Genomic DNA, 14,537 nt, shown 5'->3' with positions numbered 1-14,537 from the left:
ACATATTAGACGTATGATTATATGCTACCAGTCAGCGTGATTGAAAATAGGCTGGCTATGGTGATGTTGCATTCGTACGAAATGCATGATCTTCTATATTTGTATGTAATGTCTTTGGTCGACCACAGAACTCTCAGCTGACTACTTCACTTTTTTCAACTCCTATTTAAATGAGCTCAAGTACATTACATTAACTAACTTTCCTCTAAATCTACATAAAAAACACTAACACCACACACACACATTATATATATATATAGGAATGTCCCTCCTTAGATAATTAACCCCTTAACTGGTTCAACGAATTACTAAACAAGTCCGAAGAAAAACAGAGGGGAAGAGGGTTCTGCTCCTTATCTCTTCCCTCAATGGATTAACTCTGGTAAACTGGCCCACTGGGCTACACCTTCCTCTCCTCCAAGTGCTTCAATATGGTTTCCTTGATGACCTGCTCCATGGTTTTTCCAGGGACTGAGGTGAGGCTGACCAGTCTGTAGTTCCCCAGGTTCTCCTTCTTTCCTTTTTTAAAGATGGAGACTATATTTGCCTTTTTCCAAACGTCTGGGGCCTTCCCTGATAGCCAGTTTTCAAAGATTATGGTTAATGGCTCTGCAATCACATCAGCCAATTCCCTCAGCACCCTCGGATGCATTAGATCTGGACCGATGGACTTGTGCATGTCCAGCTTTTCTAAATAGTCCTTAACCTGTTCTTTCATCACTGAGGGCTGTTCACCTCCTCCCCATACTGTGTTGCCCAGGACAGCAGTGTGGGAGCTGACCTTGTCTGTGAAGACCAAGGCAAAAAAAGCATCAAGTACTTCAGCTTTTTCCACATCATCTTTTAATATGTTTGTGAAAAATAAACTGTTGCAGTGTACAGTCTTTATCGCTATTAGGCTGTTAACTGGAATCTATCAAAGATGTGCTACTAAAAGTTAGCATTCTCCACCTCTTGCACTGTAATCCTCAAATAAATGGATGTTAGACATTCTTGAGATACTGAAACGTCTCAAAAAGGAATATTTTCCAACCATGACATTTTGGCCCACGTGTCCTACCCCTGTTCCGGCCAGAGGAATGCAGAAGTCAGCCAAGGAGCTTGAACCTATGTAACATGACTTGGCCTCAGTCCCTTTGTCCACATCACCAAGTCACCACCACAGCTGGCCTCTTGCTGGCAGAGAAGTCAAGGACAGACTAGGCATAGGTTTTACTTGTACGCCCCTTTTCCCCCAGCAAGAGTGAATCTGGCCCCATATTAAGAAAACTGAGATGCCTAATATATATGTGCAGAGAGAGGTAGAACAGGTGGGACCAAATTTTTCTATGTGAGGCAGAATTTAAGCAATATTACATGAGTTTAGATTATTTTAATTTATATTGTAGTGACTAGTATTTTGTACCCTAATAACTACCTTGAGCATGGCTCACTTTGGTTTTCCTCTGAATTGCAGGAATCTCTACAGTAGTAAAACAACATTGCTTTTGGGGGACATTACAGTGCAAAATCTTTCCCTTCTAGTTGAAAAGAAGAACTTTCACACTTGTGCCAATCTGTCTGTTCACAGTCAACTCAGCTCAGCAATCAGATTGTTGTTTTCACATTTCATGAACATTTGGCAGTGTGCCACCCACTACTGTGGAAGAATGTTGAAATGTTTTCGCCCTGCCATTGTTACAGCCCTGTTGGGTTTCTCTAATTCTACTTGGCAACCTTCCAGCATTGCTCCATTTGATTCAAAATGTTTCAGCCTGGGTTTTAATCTAGATGTCACTCTCCTCTTACGTTTCTTTTCTACCAAAGGGAGGCTATACTGGCTTGCTGCAAACTATCATTAATTTGTTTTTGAAATTGAAAGCACATCATCAAGTTTCTGCCCCTTGCTTTACTGCATATCCTGCATTCTTATTGGCTACTAATCAGTATACTACCAGTATGCTGCATGGCTGCTGAGAAACAGCCATATACCTATTATGCAAATTAGTACTCCTCAGCCAGTCAGAATACAGAGCTTTACAACACAAACATGACCACACTACTGTAAGTCATTTACAGTACACCTGTACTCCAGTTGCCTCGGACAATTCAGTTTTGGCAAATTTATATTATATTCCAGGATTTTTAAAAAACTGAACAGCTTCTTGTTGTTGGTCACTCTTATCTAGGGTGACCAGACAGCAAGTGTGAAAAATCGGGACGGGGGTGGGAGGTAATAGGCGCCTATATAAGAAAAAGACCCCAAAATCGGGACTGTCCCTTATAAAATTGGGACATCTCGTCACCCTACTCATATCCAGAATCAGCATGTTTCTCCATTTCTCTGGTCTCCTTCCATCTGGGTTTTTCCTCAGGCTAATTTCATGTACCTATCCTGCGTGACTAATTTGCTCAGGTACCTGCTGGACTGCTCCACTCAGCCATGATCATCACTGGCATGAAGGAGAATGAGCCCTCCTCAGAGGGAAGGTGGTACAACTTATCAAGCAGAAAAAGAACACAAGGGGAGCAGAGAACTGAAAACCAAGCTTTAGATGAAAGGCAGCTAAGTGCTATTCAGCTCAGCTGGAGTTCAGAAAATTGGTCTTTATCTTCTGAGGCTCAAAGCATGTGCAACTTCCAGTCTAATCACTATGGCCCAGGTCCTTAAAAGTATTTAGATGCTTAGGATGGGATCCATGAAGGAACTTAGGCATTGCATGCTGAAAATCACAGCACCTAACTTTTAGGCACCTGGAAAGTAACAGGAAGAACACTGTTCCACAAAGCTGAGTTAGGTGTCTAGGCCCCCTATACAATGAACAGGGAGAAACAGGCACCTAAGAATGCAACCCACAAAACCAGCATGCTAGGCATGGAGCTGTCTGAGTTAGCCAATGGGAGATGCCAGCTAGAGGGCTAAACATCACATCTCTCTCCACACGTAAGTCACGTGCCTCCTTACAGCCCAATCTCTGTTTAGCAATCCCTGAATGGGAACTACCCACCTAGAGTCAGGCAGCTTAGGTGCCTCTTGGAGGCATGAGTTTTTACTTGTCTCACTCTACCCAACGGGGCCAGAGGTGGAGAAAGTGGTGCTGACATTTTAACTTTTAGCGCAGTGGTTAGAACTCTCACCTAAGATGTGGGAGACCCAGGTTCAATTCCCGCTGTCTGCCAGAGTGGGAAAAGGATTTGAACAGGGGTCTCCTACCTCTCAGGAGAGTGCACTAATCACTGAGCTATGGAATATTCTAAGGGGGGAAGGCTCTCCCTCTGTATCTCCTGATGAAGCTGTTCCATGGTGGATAAAGAATGATTGGAGCGCGGAGACTGGAGCTGGGGTCTTCACATCCCAGATGGGTGCCCCAGCCACTGGACTATAGAGTAAAAAGCACATATAAAAACAAGGGGGAAAAAAAGGTAGTCAAAAGAGTTTTGGAAAACTCTTAGGTGACAGTTCTAAACTGAAAAAGCTATTTCTGTTGTGCCTGGTTGAACCTTAATAAAGGCAAAGAAAATTCAAATGACACAGGGTTGTGTTTTTCCAATTCCTGCATTATTATTTCAATGGAAAGGCCAAGTCATGTGATCTTTATTCATTTTATAACTTAGTCAAAACTCCCGCTGACTTCTTTGAGAATAAGCCTGAGTGAGGAGAGAGATAAAATTAGAGTGAAAATGGAGTTAAAGTTCTGGAGGATTTGGCCCATGGAATATAGAAAAAATTAAAACAAAGTAAGAACAAAACCTACATGTAGTTCCTTATGTAAAGAGTTTCTTATGCTTCTGAAAAAGCTGTGATTGGTCACTATGGCAACTGATGTGAAACGGAAATAAAATGCTTTTAATACAACAAGCTGACTTCTCCCCTCAAATTTAGAAACTGTAATCAAAACAGGCTGGAGCAAATGTGTCCTTACAATATGTACGTTTTAATATTAAAAAACGGAAATTCAAGCCCAACCAGCATATGGAGAACTATGAAATGTCAATGTATTTTACCATTTTAAAGACAGGATCATTCAAAAGGCAGAAAAGGCATCTTTAAAGGAATCTCTTTTAATAACCCTGACTTAACTTATGAAGAATTTAAGATTTACATGGAAAAGGTTCCTTTCTGTTTTCCTGAAATTTGCAGTAACTTTAGGTGCTCATGAAGGCACCAGATTGACAGATCTGGACACTGAAATCCTCTCTGGGGAATCGAAAAATCAACTGAATTCAATGATTAATTGTAGTGTAGAGCACCAACTAATAGCCAATGTGAGTGCAATAGTTCACAGGTAAGTCTTGCGCTCCAGTCCTCATGCGAAACTCCCATTTCTATCTATTGTAGTTTTTCCATGAGCAATGTAAGCAGGATTTGGCCTGTAGCATACCCTACTGAAACAGTATAGTGCCTAATACTACAAACTCTTATTCAGCTCAGCATTTGTCACATCATTACTTCATAGTACTTCTCACATGAGTAAGCATTTGCATGATTACATCCACAGAAAGTAGAATGGTAGCAATCTCAGTGAAAAGAGTCCATTTAACTACAGGCATAACCTAGGCAGGCAGTGGGACTGTTCTCTGTTAGGCATAACATGTCTATTTATTATTAGTTCATCTTCCATCCTGTCCTCATCTTTTGGGAGTTTATTTCACCTGTTGTACCTTGACATTATTCTAGACTGTGAGTTCTCTAGGGCAGGGACTATCTTGTTTACATGTTTGTACAACGCCTAGAACAATGCACATTACGCACGGTTGACAGTGTGGCAGGGTCACCCAGGAGGGCAGTTTGCCCTGCCCCCCGCATTTGAGAAGGCCCCCAAATTGAGTGGTGCTACAATCTGGCACACTGGGTCACAGTGCTACTCACTGAAATTTGGTCTGACACAACAGAGTGCCGCCATGGTAAGTTAAAGTGAGAGTGGTTCAGTTGTGCGTACCATGTGAAAAATTTCTGGGAAAGCCCCTGTTTCTTATGTATCTTTATTAGAAAAAGTCTCTCATACACCGCTTCAGTTTTTCATAAACATCATTTTCACAGCCCAGACGAAAGTTCCTAGGAATAGCTTGTTATGAACTCCTCTTCCTCAGTCAAACTTTAAGACTCCTGTTTAAGCCACTTCTGTTATGAACGTTAGCATACTGAGGCCAGGCAGCGGATGGTTGCACTGGGGAAAAGGGACGACTGAGACATTCCCTGTTGCAGGGTCTTTTAAATATACAAGGAATTCTGTTCATCTCGTTGCTACGAGATGACACTTGTTTACGAAGAATCACCTTGTAAGGGCTTCGCTCGAAATGGAGTCCTTTGCCTCATGTAAAAGAACACGATGAAAGAGTTGTAAAAGAAGCTCCAGCTCTGGAATGTCACATCCCAAGTTCAATTACAAGAACTTCACGATATTTTAAATAATGCAAAACGCTGTGGCAAAGCTGCAGAAAGGGGAGGGACTGCTCGTAACACAACTATTCCACAGGTAAGATTTTTATGGAGCATTCATGATACTGGCAGTTTTTTGGTTCTTGCATTTATAAATCCAACACTGAGGGCTTGTCTACATTGCCCACTGGATCGACGGGCAGCAATCAATCCAGCGGGGGTCGATTTATCCCGTCTAGTCTAGATACGATAAATTGACTGCCAAGCGCTCTTCTGCCGAGTCCGGTAGTCCACCGGAGCGAGAGGCGCAGGCTGAGTCGACGGGGGAGCATCTGCTGTCGACTCACCGCACTGAAAACACTGCAGTAAGTAGATCTAAGTACGTCGACTTCAGCTATGTTATTCACATACTGAAGTTGCATAACTTAGATCAATCCCCATCCCCCTCCCCCCACCCCAGTGTAGACCAGGCTTCAGTTATCCTCTAGTATGTGGTAATGTCAATTGAAGCAAATATTCTCAACCTAGCTGAACCTAGGGCTTCATTTTTAGGGTATATTGTTTATAACTGCTGTTTTACACAAAATAACAGCTACAACAAAAACCAATCCCCCCCATTTTCCTCTTTGGAACATAAGGAAGAGATGTGGGTATTAAAATAAAGAATGAAAATCTGATTTCTCTGCACTATGTTTGATCTTGTTCTGTATATACCTCTAAGGGAAACAAACTATTCACTGTCTCAGCTCCAATTTATACAAGACAACTTATCTGTAAATTAAACATAATATTTCAACACTTCTCATACCCAATAGCCTCTGGGCATCTTAAAATAAATATGTAGCAGCAGAAAAGACTTATCCTCTGGAGCAGAAGTTATACAGAAACACACCAAAAATAAAATGAAAACCAAACAAGCTTTAGCTAGGCCACTGCCAATCACTTCATAATTTGTCAGAGCTAGGAGACAGATGTCTCAGCACAGAACAAAGCAATAGACTTCCATTACAATATGGATCAGGCATAGCAGTGTCCGCACTCTTGATTTTATAATATACATGTGGCTTCATACTAAGCAGATGCAGTTTTTTAAGCAGAATCTTCAAGAGCTGAAAACTCAAAGGCAGGACTTGCTGAACGGGAACATCACTGCAGTTCGGCAACAGTTAGTGACTAGATGTGATCCTGACACCAGTGCCAGATACAGGAAGAAAAGTTAAGCATGTGCATAAATGATTAAATGATTGGGGCCCCAACTTCTTTACTACTTTATTAGAATGAAGGAGAAAAATTAAACAGTGACAAAGAAGTTAAGGCTAACTCACGACTAGGCAAATAAAGAGAACAAAAGGGAACAGAAGAAAATGATTCATTTCCACTTTTCCCATTCAGACATATTCTGCAACAGAGCTAACAACTTAACTACTTCACTTTGGAGTTTGCTTTCGGCCAGAAACAAGTGTATGTGAAGTGACACCTTGTTAGTCAACGTAACGTCTCTGTATGTGTCTTAAGTTACATCCATGTCACAGGCTGTCCTGAGCCAGTGGAGCATCTCACAAAGCAGGCTCGCCTTAACTTTAAAGTACTAAACTGATACTTAATTCAAAATGGCCACCTGGGCTTTACATTCCATAACAAACAGTCTGCTGGTCCACCCAAAAAGTGGAGTCAGGTTTCTTGGCTTAAGACAGGGTAGATAATTCCTCCTCTCTCGCAGCTACATCCAGAACTAGCCTGTAGGAGTGGCAGCCATCCCTTTTTATTTTGTCTGCTAGGCCTTGATTGACTTCCACCCTACCAGCCCTTCTAGCAACTGGAGGATCAATTCTTATAGGTCATTCTGGGTGGCATTTCTACACAGCTCTTGGAGATCTGAACTTGCTGTTCTTTTTCTACAAAAGGACACCTTTTTGGGTGGAGTGTGCTCAGGCAGTAAGGGCTTTAGCAAACACCTGATACACCCTTCATAATCTATTGTACTGATGAAACCAAGTTTTTAGTTCTGTTACCATTACAGAACCAATGCAGCTGTGGAAGATTACAGTGGATTTTATTCTGTTTTGTGAATTGTCCGCAATATTTTAATTGCATATAATTGCAATGTTGTATTTTTAAATGAATCAGTCAGAAGATTGAAGAATCTTTCTTACTGGTGACGATGCAAGAGCCAGAAAGAACTCAGCATCCTTTTAAGGTTCCAGTAGAGAATTTAGTGTTTTCAGTCTACAAAATAGCCTTTTTATTTGCAAACAGAGTAAATTTGGTATGGAAGTAATCGAGAGAGAATAGATATGGAAGCCAATAATGCCATTTTGCTGACTTTATCGTCTCTTTAATTTCTGGCCCACATTACTGTAGTATCTGAACATCTCATAGTCTTGAATGTATTTTTCCTCACAGCACTTCAGCATCCCTATTTTATAGATGGGGAATGAGGCACAGAGAATCTAAGTGACTTGACCAAAAACACCTTCCTTACCACCCACCTTTTGGATAGCATTGGTCCGAGCTGGGTCCCTCAGCAGAGAGCAGCTACTGTGCTTCTCTGAAATGTCCTGCGAGTAGACTTTTCTACCTTAGCTGCCCTTATATACTGGTTTATACCGGCTTACAGATCTAAATGTATCTCAAAAAGTACAGAGAGTCTAAATAATAAATATGATGAAATTTTAAGTGCATCTCCAGTATGATAGCTGGAAAAAGTGCATTGCTATATTTATGTAAGCAGTGTCAGGATGAGCTCCACCCTGACATCTGGTGGTGAGGTGTGGCAAGTTGTGGAAAAGAACTTCAGGGGCCGATCTCATTTGCATAGGCACACCCACCACGCCTAGAATGAGACCATAGCTGCCCAAATGGTCACTTTGGCTGCTGTGGGATCCCCAGTGTCTCTGTTATTGGGGCAGGAAGAATAAATTGTTATTACCCTGATTATGGGAACTGTGCTTGGAACTGCACGTGGCCTTTTGTTATGATGGAGGGATTCACCATCAACTAAGTAGCACTCGCTAGGCAAGGGTCATGGGTTCCAAAACTGTGTGAATGGAGAGAGGCTGGGGACAAGTATTAATACTTGGTGGCATGGGCCCCTTGGTGAGTGCCTTACATGCTAATTGCACTTCCTCCTCTCTCCACTGTGGAATATCAGAGCTAATTTTGATTTCATTAGAAGTTTAGTTATAGGCTGCTGAGCTCACTTTGGGCTAATGGTGCACCAGCACTGGGGCTCCCCTATTATAAGCTGAATTCGCCTAAGAGCTGAAATCACTGAGTGTTGTGTTAAGTAGTGGGGGAGCCTGAAGATATATTGTGGAGCAGTTTGCGGGACGGCTGGTGAAGCAGTTCGACGCAGCGCAGTGTGTGGATGGCAGGAGCTGCTTGTGGGCCGTGGAGCTGAGCGAAGGAGTTCGTGGGGCGGCTGGCAGAGCGGAGCGCAGCTGAGCGAAGGAGTTCGTGGGGCGACTGGCGGAGCGGAGCGCAGCTGAGCGAAGGAGTTCGTGGGGCGGCTGGCGGAGCGGAGCGCAGCTGAGCGAAGGAGTTCGTGGGGCGGCTGGCGGAGCGGAGCGCAGCTGAGCGAAGGAGTTTGTGGGGCGGCTGGCGGAGCGGAGCGCCACTATGGAGCTATGGGGCGGTCAGCTTCAGATCACGTAAGGTGCCTCTTACCCCTGTCCCATTTCCACCCAGGTTGGGAGGTAAAGCTCCGCAGATAAACTTTCGAACTCTGGGGCTGCCCTGACCAGGGACAGAGACTTTTGGGGCATTGGACTTTTGGGGCTTTGGGTGATTTGGGGTTGCTGGACTCAAGAACCAAAGGGAAAAGGGCATGCCCCAATTTGCCTGGGGTGGGTTTTTTTTGCTCATGGGTTGTGTTATGAATCCTGTTGGTGGTGTTTCCCCAACATAATGCCACATTGTTTCTCTCTGTTATTAAAAGACTTTTGCTACACTCAGACTATGTGCTTGCGAGAGGGGAAGTATTGCCTGTTGGAGGCGCCCAGCGGGGGTGGTATATATTTGTCCCAGGTCACTGGGTGGGGGCTCGAGCCGGTTTGCATTGTGTTATTGGAATGGAACCCCTAGATATTGAACCCGGCCCTTGTTGCTGCCAACTCTGACTGGCAGAAGGGTTACATTTACATTTCATCTAAGCTTCTATTTGTATGCAATCCCTAACCAGTTCACAAAGACCTTATCAACTTTCCATCTACCCTCTGACTATTCCACTCCATCAGATTTTGCACATATGAACAATCATAGCTGAAAATGAAAGGAGCTGTGGGCAAACAAAATCATCTCAGGAAGCTAAGAATCGGAATGACATACTTGGAGATAGCTCTTGATTATGTAATCTATCTATTACATTAAATGTGGTGACTGAAGATCCTTTGTTCAGTACAACAGGATCATTTTAAGAATAATCTGTCTATAGAGAAGGCTACAGTTTAAAACACCTCCCACACTGCTCTGATTATGTCACTCCCATTCCTTTGAGTTTCTTTACTGGCCTCCTGTCTGCTTCTGCATCAAGTGCAAATTCTTTGTCTTTACCTTCAGTGCTCTACACAACTGTGCATATGCCCCTTGCTTCCCATTTCATTTTTAATTGGCGTGTAGACATACCCTAAGTGGCCTCCCTTTTGTCTTTGAAATCCCACTCCACAGCTCAGTACCTTTCGTTAACTTACTTATCTCTGCTAATTTCTATTCTTCTGCTCTCTACCCCTTCCTTCACCCTTGGTCAAAAAAAGACAAGTAACAAAGACTCCCACTGATTTCAGTGGGCTTTGGATCCGGCCCAAAATAATCTTCTTAATTTGAAAAAAAAAACAACCCAGCTCTAACATTTGGTTCCTGTTCTTTTTGAAATCAGCGACAAACTCCTATTGACTTCAGTGGAAGTCAGATTGGGTTTAAAAGCCTGTGTTCACGTTTACCTTATTTGCAGTTGTCTTCTCTGTCTGTTCCCTCTCACCTTCATCTGTTGTGATCATATATTGTTAGATGTTTAATTTACACTGTAGCTCTTCAGGATAGAGATCTGGTTTTCCTACAGAGTACAATGTATCTGTAAAATATCAGTCAGACCTGCAGTGCTATGGATCCAAACCATAATAAATAAATAAATAAATAATAATAATAATAATTAATAATTAATAATAAAGTTGGACTATTGTTTGGTGTCAGCATTTTCAAAATATTTGCAGCATTCGGGCTCATCAGACATCAGTCTTGACTTTCAAACTCAAACTGCCACCTTGTGGTACAATTTGAGAGAAGTCTGTAGAAAATTAGATCTATAGAGATCTGGGATTTTTTGCCCCTCCCAGTGGTCTTCAGAGTTTCACCTTTTCTTTCCAAACTAAAAAATTCAAGATAAACTACTCCACATTTGGAGATAAAGTTTTATTATGATTATTTGTCAATCCAAAAGATAGGGCATTTCTAACAAAACTTTACTCATACAAGTAAAATCACATTGAATCCAGTTGGATTACTCATATAACCAAGAGATTGTAGGACCAGGCCCATACACACATATAACATAACCTTATAATTAAGGCTATGATTATGTCATGGAAGTCACAGAATCCATGACTTCCAGAGACCTCTCTGGCATTTTCTGCTTCAGCCCCAGGGGCTGTGGGACTCTGGAGCTGGCAGCCAGCAGGGGCCCCAAAGGTCTCAGTTGCTGCAGGTGGCAGGGCCTCCCGCAGCACCCAGCTGCTGTGAGCGGCCCCACACCTACCAGCCACTGGCCCCGCAGCTCCGAGCCGCTGTGGGGGGACCTCCACAGCTCCGAGCAGTGGCCGGGGTATCCTACAGCCACAGCAGCAGTGCGCGCTGGACCCCCCATTCCCCCCACCCCATTTTGTCACAATTATTTTTAGTAAAAGGTCAGGTCTACTACTGGACAGGTCACGAGCTTCCTTGAATTTTTGTTTATTGCCCGTAACCTGTCTGTGACTTTTACTAAAAATAACTGACAAAATCTTAGCCTTACTTATAATTATATCTATTTTTTTCCTGCAAAGTCACCCGCATTTTGAGACTGCTATATATTACAATCAGTTTCAAATCTAGGGTCTAATTCTCATTAACACTAAGGTTTCAGATATTTATGCCCATTTTAATACCTTTTACGCTGCCAGAGTGATATAAAGGGATTTTAGCATAAATGAGAGTCAGACCCATAGAATAGATCTTTCAACATCTCACTCAATAGGTTGCAAGACTCTGTATACATCTCAGATCTATTTAAACTAGATGAAAAACTAGTACTGCATATAAACACAAAAGCTTTGTTAAGGTGAAGTTATGATTGCAGCCACCTATTAGTATTTTGATTGTATAGCATCTTTTGAGAACCTAGTAGTTAAAAATGTTAGAAACCCAGGAAATGCAGCGGATGTAGCAGAGCCATTCACCAATGAGAATAAAAGAAGGGTTTATACGAAAGACATGATGATTGTATGAAAAGTCCTTCACTGAAACTAATCTTAAGTTATAGCTAGGCCCAAACAACTCCCACAAGCACACACCAAAGAGCTAGTTTGGTCCTTCTGCCCACGTGGCAAAGGTAGAGATCTGAGCAGTCCCTTGCCTCACAGGACTATGTCTTGTTATGTATTCTTTAGCAATTCTGCATGTGGTTTAGATCCAGAAAGAGCCAGCAGTACTTGACTGAACACTCAAAACTAAAAAGGATGGAGATATTATGACCCCTCTAGAGCATTCCAGTACCAGAGGCCAAGAGGCTCATTGGTATCTTATAATGAGTTTCAGATGGCCTGGCCAATTCAATGTACTCCAACTCATGTGGGTTATAATCTGTATATAAAAGGTATCATGCACTGTGGTTTTGGAAAACTATTAACTCACTTATCATTAATATTCCTGTGGGATGTATGTATGCGGTCTGTACTAAGGGCTGTGTATATACACTGGAATGATGACTAAAATGTGTTTAAGGCAGGCAAGTCTTGGGGAGTTGGTAAACAGGACTGCCCTAGACAAAGGAATGTATTTGCTTCTCTCACCAGCCCACTCATCAGGCAGGGACAATGAAGGTCAATTCATATAGAAGGTAAACAAAGGTATCAAGCTAGCAAGTGGGAAAGGTGATAGCTTCTAGCAGGAAAGAGAAACTTTATCTGGACTATAAAGAAGGATCTGAACCTCAAGTGGCAAGCAATTGAATCACCTGATTATATACACTATATTACTGTATTATAAAAGGTTATCAAGTAAGGTGTTTCCCAAAAGGCTCTGATATACTGGTGATTAATATCATAGTAAAATGTATGCATTAACACTATATAAGGAATTATGAATATTCATGGATATTAGGCTTCACAGACTGTATCCAAACAAAGGGAGAAACAGGGCTCTTCCAGACAGGAGGGAAATGTCACAGATGGAATGTCACCTGTCTACAATGTAAACTAAATATGGTGGAATCAAAACCCTGGAAACCCCATTTACATACAGAGGGATGTGAAGCCCACAGGAAGGGAAAAAAACCATGAAGTCATCCTGCCTCTTGAAATAAGGTCATTAAACTTTGGAAGATATAAGCATGGGTAGCGGGTACAATAGGCTGGGGGAGGCTCTGCCTCTCCAAATACCCAGGTGAGACTCTGCCTATGCCCTGTCCCCAGGCAGCCGCCTCCTGCTTCCTGCTCTGTGGCTCTTCCCTTGTCTGTGCTGTGGCCCCGGATTGGGGTGGGGCTGGCAATGGGCCTGGAGCTGGGCCCGCGCCACCCGCCCGGTGCTCCAAGGGGTGGGGGCACTCCAGGGCTGGGTGCACGGGTACCATACCATCTGCCCACCCAGCACTCCGGGGCTGAGGAAGCTGGGCCCATGCTGCCCACCAGCTGCTCTTTGGGCTGGGTGGGGGGGGCATGATGGCGGGGGCCATACTACCTGCCCTCACAGCGCTCCAGGGCTGGGGCCGCTCTGCCACCCATCTGCCTGCCCAGAGCTCTGGGACTGGGGGTGCTAGCTTGGGGCGGGACCTGGCAGCTGTGGTTGGGGGGCTCTGGGCTCCGGTGGAGGGACACAGAAGGGGAGGTGCCTTGGGCAGAAGAGGCAGGCAGTTTGCACACCGCCCATGGATATAATAAGCAAGGACAGAAGCCATCTTTGGCATCCAATCACTAGACAGACACAAGGGAACAGAGTTCTTGCAAGCTGAAAAAGTTGGGTCCCAGCGGGGCGGGTAGAAGTCTCTGGGAACTGAATATGGGGAGAAACCTGCTTAGGCAAAGATCTTTCACCTTACAAGGTAAGAGGTGACAACCCCTTACCGGCCTGGATTGCATCCAGATCCTGAACTGTGACAGACAAAGTCCAAATTTTCCAAAATGACTAGTGATTTGGGGTGCCTCAGTTGCTGGATGCCCAATGTGAGACACCTTAAGAACACCTTGATTTAAAGAAAATGCTGGGCACCCACCTGAAAATATCTGCCAGTGCTACCCTTACGAAAGATTATGCCCCAGATTTTAAAGGGAATTTAAGTGTAGTTGTGCTCAGCTTTGTAATACATAACTGATTTAGGCACTTCAGAAAGTAAGATTTAGGCTCCTAAATCAGTTAGACATTGCAACACTGAGTGTAGCAACACTTAATACCTTTAAAAATTGGGGCCAGTGTCTAAATGGCACACGCAAACCCATGACAACATCCATAGCTTCATCCACTCATCACCCATTTTGGAGCAGGTGCCTCGGCCTGTTCTGTATTTGCCCATGGTGTGAAAATATCAAGTGGTTTCACACCTATAGTTTCAAAATTAGCCACTTATCTTGGGTGCCCAACTTGAGACATCTTGGGTCTGATTTTTATTGCTGCTAAACACCTGCAGCTCCCACTGAATGTAATTGGATTTGTGGGTGCCAGGGACCCTTGAATTGAAGCAGTGGGTGTTCAGCACCTCTGAAAAACACTTCCAAAGTGTTTCCAGTTGAGCGTTCGAAGGGTGAATCACCTAAAATAAGTGGTCATTTTTTAAACTGCGGTCCTCAACTGTGTGCATGGCAGACTGTGTACAATTCTAGGCTTTATGTGTGAAACTATAGTGGGTAACATTTTCCAGTGCTATGCCATGAGGATTTTGTACTGCAGTTCTGTGACAATGAAGGTTTATGTGTCAAAAGCAGAGCTGGGCAGAAAA

The sequence above is a fragment of the Lepidochelys olivacea genome (assembly GCF_965140295.1).
Source record: "Lepidochelys olivacea isolate rLepOli2 genome assembly, chromosome: 2".
Taxonomy (NCBI): domain Eukaryota; kingdom Metazoa; phylum Chordata; order Testudines; family Cheloniidae; genus Lepidochelys; species Lepidochelys olivacea.
This window is presented reverse-complemented; position numbering follows the sequence as displayed.